Source organism: Aythya ferina (assembly GCF_964211825.1).
Source record: "Aythya ferina genome assembly, chromosome: 3".
NCBI lineage: Eukaryota > Metazoa > Chordata > Aves > Anseriformes > Anatidae > Aythya > Aythya ferina.
The window spans coordinates 6,836,628-6,845,846 of NC_140298.1; the positions used below are offsets into that span (position 1 = coordinate 6,836,628).

General features: G+C 51.7%; 1 long non-coding RNA gene across 1 annotated transcript; it reads right to left on the bottom strand.

Annotated features, from left to right (window-relative positions):
• Window positions 1-3,596: 3,596 nt before the first annotated feature.
• LOC311433946 lies at window positions 3,597-5,092 on the bottom strand. The gene is made up of 2 exons (XR_014691101.1): window positions 5,027-5,092; window positions 3,597-4,809 (listed from the first exon to the last, which is right to left on the bottom strand). It is a non-coding gene; the product is annotated as an uncharacterized lncRNA (long non-coding RNA).
• Window positions 5,093-9,219: the final 4,127 nt, after the last annotated feature.

Consider the following 9,219-nt stretch of genomic DNA (forward strand, 5'->3'; position numbering starts at 1 on the left):
GATTTCTTTGTGTTCCCTATTACTGGGGGTTGAGGAGGGGCTGCTCTGCAGCCACATCCCTGTGCTTGGAAGGGGACAAGGATGTGGTGAGGAGCTGTGACAGTGTGTCTGCTGCTGACCTGGATGGGTGGTAGCCATTTGCTTCTGAAGTGCTTGTGGGCTTTGGGCATTAACGTTATCTTGCTTTCCTTCAACAGGAATCATTGATGTGTGCGGAGGCTCTCAGCAGTTTGTAGTGTGTTAGGTTTCTAGAAAAACTTCTTAAATAAAGATCCCCAAAATCCTTCCTTAGAGAACTTGGTGTTTCTAAGACCATCTGAATCTGTCTCTTCTCTCAGAGTGAGAGGAGAGGAGGTGACCAGAGCTGAGTTGACAGTGTGCTTTGAGGCTGTACTGGTTGAGGACATGGAGCAGTGCCTCAGCTGCTCTCCAGGGGCTGGAGGTGATGGCTCTCAGCTGGAGCAGGGGGAGGTGTTGATTGAGCAGTTAAGGGAGAGACCTGGTTGTTGTCATCCCCACCTTGTGCTGGCTGGTAGGGCAGAGCAGTGCTCAGGGGAGCCCTGGGGGAGTGAGCGGGCTGAGTGGTGACTGTCTGGAATCGGCTTAGGGAGCAATTCCAGTGGGATTTGGCTCTTCAGGGGGTCAAAAACTCTCCTGGGCACAGTTGGCAGTTGTCAGTTCCGCTGCCTGAAGCGTTTGTTTTTCATCAGCAGATCTGGTGATGTACTGGCAGTGGTTCCTTGGAAGCACCCACTGAATGCTTACTGAGGTTTACTGGTGAGGACTTGATGGGCTCTCCAGCCCTGTAAGATATGATTAAAGCCAAGACACAAGCACTTTTTTTTTTTTTTTTCTGCAGCCTCAGGGTTGTGCCAACAGCACAAACCCTACTATGAATGTGGCCAGAAATGGCTGCCACACCTGCAACATCTAACAAATGGGCCACAGACCTGCTAGCTGATGAAAGCCTCTCATGAGCAGAAACTGCTCTGGCTGAAGGAGCCCAGCCTGAAGGTTGCCATGGGACAGACAGACCCTAAAGAGACCAAGTCAAGTACTAGGCTACAGATTTCCCCCCCGCCAAGGAGGGGGGTGTACACTGTGTACTACAGGATAAGTGACCTCAAAACGAGCCCTTCTCTAGTTCATCTATTTTAGCATCTCTTGCTGTTCATTTATAGTAATTGTTTTGGTTTGTCTGTTTGTGCTGCTTAGCCATGTGTCTGTGGCCAGCATCTGGATGGACAGCTGCTCTTCCTGCCATGCCACTGCTGACCTGTGTGGGACAAAGGCTGGTATCCGTGGAGGAGTTGAGGGCCACAGGGTTTGTATCTGTTCTTTGTTCTGTCCCCTTACGTCTCCTGTGATGCTTGCCACTTATAAGATGCCTTGCTCTGAGGAAAAGGTGCTTTGTGGTCTCATCATGGTGGGCCCTGTACCCCAATGGGTGGCTTGGGGCTGGCTGGCCTCCAGCAGCCCAGGTTCCTCTGCAGCTTTCCTGGGTCATTTTGTGTAATTTTTGCAGGTGGAAGGCCCCGTTGTGCTCAGCTGTTGGACCCCCATATCTGCCTGTAACACTTGCAAGCTTGCTGAGGTCCTGCTCCTGTGATTTCCTCTACACTTGTATGTCTGTGTGGGGAGGCAGCACAGCCTCCTCCCTGAGGGAGCAGCCTGCCCTGGCTCACTGCAACCACTGGGGCCATGTCATCCTGCACTGGGCCTGCTGTAGGCAGCTCCCCTCTTCACTAGGTTCCCTCCATGCTTGCATTGAGGTTGAACTCTCTTCCCCAAACTTTGTGGCCTGAGCTGCTCTCGATGTGGGCTGTGGGTGGTGGTGTCTTCTAGTAAGCCTACCCCTCAGAAGGCCCTTATGTCCTCTCCCTCTGTTGGGGCTGCACATCACTGCATACCCTGGCTTTCCAAGGCCTTGCATTAAGGGGGGAGTTCTCTTGTTTGGTTTGTTCAATGGCTGTGCTGCTGCCACTTCGACGGTGTTCTTTTAGTGGTTTTTCAGATCAAGCAGATGCTCCTCATCTCTTTTTGTGTGGACCTTTTGCAAAAATAACTTGAGTTATGTCATCACATCATAGTTGCTCAGTGCAGAGGATCAGTTCAGTGCATCTTGTGGCCTGTCCCTGAGAGCAGGAGGAACCGTGGGCGATGATATCTTCCTCAACAAATGGACCAGCGATCCACCGCCAGTCTACTTTCTCCGGCCATGGTGAGACTAAAGCAGCAGGAACTATCTTTCACTTTTTTTTAGCTGATAGCTTGTCAGAAGCACTCTGCTTTTTTAATTATTATTCCCTTGGGGTTGTGCTAGTACTCATGCTGCTGTGCACCTCTGAGGCTGACTCCATGGGTTATTGTGCCCTTGTCATGTTCCCACTACCTCCTCCCCTTCCCAGACATGAATGGGGTCCACAAAAAGTGTTCTCTGCCTCAGATTCATAGCAGAAGAGGAAACAAGGATGTAGCACTGCCAGACAACTTCATCCTTATCCTAGGCTTTGTCATAACTGCCATGTAAAGCAGGAGATAGCAGCTATAGCTGTTTTTGTTGTTGGCTTTCATTAATAAATGAAACTCTGCTTTTATCTTCTCCATGTGGCAGTGGGCTTGACTGGAAATAACCCAACTGAAATGCTCCACATTGTCAAGGTGTCATCTGAATGCAGCAACTGCAATTTTAATGGCACAGAGCAACATAGCTAGATGGAGGTGTTAGGCGCTGCTGCTTTGTTTTCCTTTTTCCCTAACTCTGTAAGTCAAAGGTGGGTTGGGGTGGGGGAGGAAAGCTCAAATCCACAGTATTTGGGACCTCAGAGCAAATCTGGGAGGTGGGAGTTGATCCTGCAGCTCTGGCCTCAGCTGGGTGTAAGCAGGTGGGATGGGATGCGGGGACCCTGTAAGGGATGGGGTCAAAGCAGTGCTGTGAGCTGTTGGGATGGCTTTAACAAGATGACAAAGCAGTGCAGGTGTACCATGGTAAGGGCTGGCCTGCTGTGGGAAGCATACCCATGCCCCTTGCAGGGCCATGGGGGGATTTCCCCACAGCAGAGGGGCGGAGGGAGGCATCCAGGGCAAGGAAGGAGCTGGGATCTCTGAAGGGCACCGTTCAGAGAAAACAGACTTAATTTGAAAGAGGTGTTAATCTCTGCTTTTTTTTTTTAAAAAAAAAAAAAAAAAAAAAGTGATTACTTATGCCTGCATTTAATGAATAACAACAACAAAAGTCATGCTGGAGTAAACTAGTGTTAAAGGTTTTTGACCTCGTGTAACTGTAGATGAAGCTGGTGCATCAGAAGAACTAATGGCAAAATGTGTTCAGATCCAGCAACTGAACTGTAAAGCTGTATTCCATCTGCAGGAATAAATTAAGAACACAGTAGACTACTCTCCCCCAGACTCGCAGAAGTGTTTATCATTAAACGCTTATCTGAAACGCCTGCAGAGTCTGGTCTTAGCTTAGGACACTTAACCTGCTTTGAAATTCTGTTGATGCCAGCACGTGAAGAAGGCTGGTGCACTTGCTCCTTCTGCAAAAGGCAGAGCCCCCCAAAGTTTCCCCAAGAAGGGCAGGAAAAAGCAGCCGATGAGGTTGTGAATCAGAACCTTTATTTGAGCAAGGTTTGACAGAGATGTGGGGTGGGGTGGTGCAGAGGCATGCCGAGTTCTCTCTGTCCATAGCTGTGGTGCCTGTTGGTGTGCTTGTAGGACCATAGCCGAGTAGAGACAGGGTCCTTGTGTGCTTCCTGCTCCTCTGAGGGCTGTGGTTGTAGAAAGCTGCACCAACCTTCAGGTCAGTGGCCGCGGAGGGATTAGGAAGAGGAAGGAAAGGCCAGTGGCAGACCTTGGTGTGCTCAGGGGTTTCTGCTGGGCAGAGAAAGGAAAATGACCCAGAAGAGCAGCCCCAGACTGTTGCCAGAGTCAGCCCCTGCATCCCTGCGTGAGGCTCTCCCAGCCTCACTCCAAGTCCGTCCATCTCACATTCCCCCTGACAGCCAGGAGATGCCCATCACAGCCCAACCATCTCATCTTCTGGCATGCCGTGAGGCGGTGGTGGGGAATGGATTGAGGATAGCTTATCTGTCCTGTGCTGCGTTGGCAGTTCTTCCTTCCACCTGAGTTCTCAAGGGGAGAGTTGTCAGGAGTGTGCGGTGGTCTGGTCCCATCACTGTGTGAGTGTCTGGCTTTCATAAGAGAAAGAACAAAGAGAGCAGCATCCCCCTGTGACCACAGGGAGCCTCTGCCTCTGTGCCCGAGGGTCACGAGGTCTCACCACATCCATCCGTGTCCTGATGGAGCTGCCATCCTGGCCTGATCGTGTCACCTGGCTGCTTGCTGTGAGAACGTGGTAGGTGTGGGTTGGGGTGATCTTACCTGTCCTGGAGAGCATTGGCAGCTCTTCCTTCCAGCTCAGTGGTCGAGGGCATTGAGGCCAGGAGTGTGCTGTAGTCTCATCCTATTGCTGTGTGTTTCTGGCTGAAAGAGAAGGAGCACCTAAAGGAGCAGCATCCCCCTGTGACCACAGGCAGACCCTGCCTCTGTCCCCAAGAGTCTCTAGCGTCTCACCGAGGCTGTCTGTGTCCTGTAGTCCTGATGGAGCGGTCACTGCTGTCCTGGCCCGATCGTGTCACATTCCTGCTTGCCGGGGACTGTGGTGGGTGTGGGTTGGGGTCATCTTACCTGTCCTGTATGTTGTGTACAGTTATCCAGCACAGTGCTGGAAAGGAGCGGCCAGCAGTGTGCGGTGGTTCTGTTCGCTCAGTGTCCTGTAGGGTGCTGTGAGCTGTTTGAGGTGAGGGCCTGAGGAGAGAGGAGCTGAGTTCCTGTGCTCGAGTTTGTGTCCAGAGTGGAGCTGGAGCCGCAGGAGAGGAGCAGGCAGCTGAGCAGCCTTCCCATCAGCACGGGCAGCCATGGCAGGGCCCAAGTGCAGCTGGGCCAGCGTTGTGAGGCCAAGGCGTCCCTGCCCCTTTGTGACATGGGGCACCCCCTGCCTGCTGTGCCATGGGCAGGGTGTTACCGGGGATGGGGGGGCAGCAGGGGATGCAGAGCCCAGGCCCGGGCTGGGTGGTGGCAAAGGTGCCCTGGTGTTTGGACAGGGCTGCGGGGCCGTGCCAGCAGGCTGTGGGAGTGTGCTGGGATGTGGCTGGGGCTGTGCTGCCTGCCCTGCAGGGCTCGGAGAGCTCCCTGCCAAGGGAGAGAGGCCAGGAGTGTGCCCCATCACTGCCTGTGTGTGTGGCTGGGAGGGGAGAGGCTGCCCCCCATCTCTGCTCAGGGTGACATGTCTGTTCTGCCCACCGTGGGAGCATGAAAGAAGAACTAAGTGAAAAATAAACATGGAAAAGCCCAAAGCCAGGGGTTGTGATTCTGGGGAGGGGAATCAAGCAATTGCAAGAGCAGCTGCTCAGCAAAGGTGAAATGAGTTCATTGAAATGAACTTTATTTCAGATAAAGGGTAAAGTTAAGGAAAAGCTAAGAAATCCCAAAACTCTACTAAGAATAAAAGCAGCTGAAGTGGTGTCAATTGTATACGTCATTTGCAGGGACACTTCCCTTAACAGCAAAGATACTCCTGAAGGAAACGCTGAAGGACATCGTTAAGCTCAGTCTTGGTGTGACTGAAATCAGCCCAATTTTGGGTCAGAATTCTGCCTGACGTCATGCAGTAGGGCCCCAACCCCAGCGACAGACATCAGTGACCTTTGTTGGTCGCTTATAAGGACAAAGTGGCATTTGGTTTTGTTTGACCATAAGTAAATGCACGGAGCTTGCGGAGCAGCTTCCATGTTGCTGCATGAGCACATCAGGCTGTTGGGAACTTCAGCCCGTGTTGCTGCAGAGAGCCAGGTTAGAATAAAGCAGGCAGTCGTACTGGGGATGGGGGAACACTGCCTGGATGGCCTGTGGCCTCCCCATAAGGAAGAGAAGGCATTTGTACACAGAGCGCCCTGTATTTTCTCCTCCTTTCCCTACTGTCCTGGTTTCAGTTAGGACAGAGTTAATTTTCTTCCTAGTAGCTGGTAGAATGCTATCTTTTGGCTTAGGATGAGAAGAGCGCTGATAACATCCCGATGTTTTAATTGTTGCAGAGCAGTGCTTACACCAAGCCAAGGACATCTCAGCTTCTTGCTCTGTCCTGCCAGAGGGCAGGCTGGGGGTGCAGCAAGAGCTGGGAGGGGACAGATCCAGGACAGCTGCCCCAAATTGGCCAAAGGGTTATTCCATCCCATCTGGGGTCATGCTGAACAATATATAGGGGTGGCTAGCCGGGGGAGGGGGGCCGGACTGCTCGGGGTTCGGCTGGGCATCAGGCAGTGGGTGGTGAGCAATTGCATTGTGCATCACTTGTTTTGTACACGTTCCATGTAGCAGTACTATTATCATCGTTGTTGTAGTTATTTTCCTGTCTTAATAAAATGTCTTTATCTCAACTCACAGGCTTCACTTTCCCGTTTCTCTCCCCCATCCCAGAGAGGGAGGGTGAGTGAATGGCTGTGTGGTGTTTAACTGCCGGCCGGGTTAAACCACGACACCACAGGAAATAGAGAAGTACTGAGGACTGGTGTGTTGGTTGTTCTTGGTTTCTTGCTGTATTTATGTGTGGTTTCTATTCAGATTTTGGCTTCCTATTCACGTTTCATTTTCAGTATTTTATTTTTATGTAGTCCTAGAGTTACAGCAGTTAATGCGTGGCACAGCATTTACCTGGCTGAGAAGGCAGCACCCCAGGGTGAAGCCCAGGTAAGACACAGGAGTTTCCAAGCCAGCTGCCTGTGAAGCTGACCACACGAGGCTGGAAATGGGTAGGTGAGGAAGTAGCTAAAGGGTATCAGCATGGGCTGAGCACAGGGCTGAACAAGGGCATGTCAGAGTGCTACAGGCTACAGCCAGGATGGGGCTGCAGGTACTGACTCAGCTAAGGGCTGAGGCAACAACAGGGCCTCACTCCTTCGACCTCCCCTACTCCCCCTGCAGACCCCACAAGGTTTATCTCGCTCTTCACCACAAGTGCACCTTCCCCCTCTGCTCATCTCCTGCACCCTCCAGAGCACACACTGTGGCACTGGGGGACAGCAGGGAGCAGTGGTAGGCCTCGCTCCAACCCTCCCCATAGACCCCAAGTCCTATCAGTGTAAGAGAGCCCTTAGGGCCACCTCGGGCTCTGATCCCACAGGAGCCCACCTCTGCTTCTTGGGTGCTCAACTGGACTTGAGGCTATGCTCATCTGCAGTGCCCAGGGTGATGATGCTTTATTGCCTTGTCTACATGGGAAGCCGGCCCCCCACCCCAGACCTGGGCCCCTGCCCTGCTCAGGTGCTCTCTTGTGACGACAACTCCCCCTGCACAAAAAAAGAGGGGGTTGGGGGAATTCATTGTGGAAAAGGTTTTTATCAGTGAATTCCAAAGCAATGAAAAGTCGTTTCCCCTTCACCACAGGGGTTGCTGATAATTCAGATGGAGTAAGAACCTAGACTATTTCAGCATCACTTCTATTTAGAGGAAAAACAAACAAAAAAACATCTCACCTTAAGAGAGAAAAACATTTATGAAGTCACCAAGGGGCCGAGTGGGACTGGGGCACCCACACCTTCACCTTTGCTGAGTAAGAGTGACCCCTGTTGTACCAACCCAGGGATGTTGGCTTGCCTCAAGGCACAGCTTCCCCAAAATGTGTTCCAGAGGGAGGCAGCAACCCAGCCACAGACTACAGGCCTACAATCAGGTGTACCTTGTCCTCTTGTCCTTTCCTCTCCACCTTACCTGCTCCGAGCAGCCTGGGCAAAGCCACCTCATTGCAGCCTTCTTTGCCACCTGTGACAGCAGAGGCATTCCTCTCATCCTCGTGTTATATAAAAAGGGGAGGGATGAAAATTGCTCGCTCTTCACAGGAGAACTGAATCCTTCTTCCTTTCCTTTCAAAAATGTAAGGCCGAACTTCAGTGAATTAGTCCTTCTCCAGAAGGTATTTGGCACACAGAGACAAACCCCTGAATGCACCGATTGATGATGGAAATCTTGGCCTCGTCATAAGAGGGGACCTGCACACATCTTCGCCTATGCCTGGTTGATGGAAAGAGAAAAAGCCTCTGCCCCACTTTCCGCAACACCTGAAAAACTGTTCGGTGTGTCCTGAAACAAATGGCTGTGCATAGGGAAGAGCATTCCTCCTTCCAGCGTGCATTTTGTCTGCCCATTCCAGTGATGGCGCAGTTGAGGGCATGACGCAAAACCCTTTTATTCCTTTTCTACAAATTTCCACGTGACATTCACTAACAAAGCAATTGACATTGGTGGGGAGATGTCCTTATCCAAATATCTATTTGGATAGTGCCTTTTTTTTTTTTTATAATTATTTTTTTTAAAAGGCATGCATATGCAGTACAAAATGTAACCAGGGCTCATGCAAGATACGTGTGAAGCTGTTAAAGCCAGATGCCCTATCTAAAGGTGTTCTGAGTGCAGAGAACCTGTTCTCCTCCTTCACTCACAGGCTCTGGGAAAGATCTGTTGCCTCCCCCTACCCAAAGACGGCACTTACAGGCTGTGGATTTGGAGGAGTGCAGACCTACCTGGGAAGCAGTCAGGTGCTGACCGTTCGAGCCCCGCGCATTATTCCATTGTGAGAACCACAGAAGGGCCAGCCGTGTGGTAGCTGGTCATGGTTCACTGTTATCTCACCAGAGAGACCTCCTCCGGGCTGGCAAGGAGCAGGGTCAGGGGAAATCCCGAGGCTTTGGGTCAACGAGATGACAGAGTTCGTGTGTGAGCTCAGCCCCAGGCACGCACTCTGCATCCGGCCAGCACCTCTTGTAGTGGGCAGGGTTTGGAGCCACCAAGTGCTCAGCCTGGGCAGAAGGTGCCAGGAGCTGAGAAGCCTGGAGGTGGGCAACACACAGGGCTGTCCCTGTCGGTATTTGACAGATTTGGGAGCGGCCCGTCTTTCTGATCCCTAGCATGGGGAGGGTTCTTTTTATCGGTGCCTGGGGATGATCACACTGCAGCAGTCTGTGTTCTCAAAGTAAACCTCCATTTGTATCCTAGGGATTGGTTTAATAAAAGGGGTGGGGCAGGGCAGGAATAGACACACAACATCACCTGCAGAGGGTATCACAACCAGGACAGAAGATAAGGATGCTAGAAAAGGATTGGGCCTGGAGACAGGCCAACGAAATGACGGAGAGGAAAAGAGACCCAGTACGACACAGGGACTTG